This window comes from Loxodonta africana, chromosome 1, assembly GCF_030014295.1.
Source record: "Loxodonta africana isolate mLoxAfr1 chromosome 1, mLoxAfr1.hap2, whole genome shotgun sequence".
NCBI lineage: Eukaryota > Metazoa > Chordata > Mammalia > Proboscidea > Elephantidae > Loxodonta > Loxodonta africana.
In genome coordinates, this window is record NC_087342.1 from 82,429,841 (window position 1) to 82,430,992 (window position 1,152).

Below are 1,152 nucleotides of genomic sequence, written 5' to 3' on the forward strand. Positions count from 1 at the left end.
AGGAAAATGGAGTGCGTGAGAAATACAAGAAAATTGATAAATGAAATATCAGTTGGGGATGTGTTGATTCTAGTTATTTCCTCTACTTTCGTCTTAGGAAAGCTTCTAACTCCCTGAGAGTCTTCATTAGCTTACCCAGCGTCCAAGCCACTCGCTCGCCTAAAACGACTCGGGATCTACAGCCGTCCATCTCTAATTTTTAGACCGAGCACCAGTAAGAAATCGGTGGGCATGTGATGGGCTTCTCTGCTTTTGCTCCGTCCTTTGGCCCAGAAAACACAATGCAGGAGAGGAAACTGCCCGCGGGACCCTTCCCCCAGCCCCTTTTCTGCCTTTCGGTCTCTTTAATAATAGTACAACTGGGAGCCGCGGTGAACCACCTGTTAATGTGCATGCTTTTATTTCGGGTGTTTCAAGTGATTCCGTTGGGATCCGGTTCTTCATTTCTCCCCTTTCCGAAAGTCTTCCTTCCGTTATGATAGTCTCCTTAGGGGATGTACAGTCTCACATAGCTTGAGAGTGGACAATTTATGTTTTTACTTTCTATGTGTGCACGAGTGGTATGGAAAATACTGGAACTAAATCTGTATGCCTTCAAAAGAAAAAAAAAAGTTGCAGTCGAGTGAATTCCGACTCATAGTGGCGCTATAAACCCAAAAACCAAACCAAACCCATTGCCGTCCAGTCGATTCCGACTCATAGCGACCCTACTGGACACAGTAGAACCTCCCGATGGTTTCCAAGGAGCGCCTGGAGGATTCCAACTGCCGACTTCTTGGTTAGCAGTTATAACACTTCATCACTACGCCACCAGCGTTCCAAAAGAGCCTCGTCTGGGATTTGAACCCGGGACCTCTCGCACCCTAAGCGAAAATCATACCCCTAGACCAACGAGCCACTTAGTCTCATATTGGTAAGGCTCTGATAAAGTATTTTCGCTTGAAGACAGGCCATTGTGAAGAACAGAGCACTATTTTAAAGTCCTAACTTTTCCCGCTCCCTTTGCAGGAAGAACCAGGAGATTTTTCTCTGAAGGTCAGTGAGAATGTGGTGCTGCAACTCAAGGTAAAACTCACAAAAGTCTGAGGCGCCCCCTAAAGCTGGGCCTCCAGGAGTTTTTCTCTCTTAAGCGAGTCTGCTCTCAGTCTCCAG

General features: G+C 46.6%; 1 non-coding gene across 1 annotated transcript; it reads right to left on the reverse strand.

Annotated features, from left to right (window-relative positions):
• Nucleotides 1–825: 825 nt before the first annotated feature.
• On the reverse strand, nucleotides 826–897 carry TRNAP-AGG (transfer RNA proline (anticodon AGG)). Its single transcript has one exon. It is a non-coding gene; the product is annotated as a tRNA-Pro (tRNA).
• Between the last annotated feature and the right edge of the window lie 255 nt (nucleotides 898–1,152).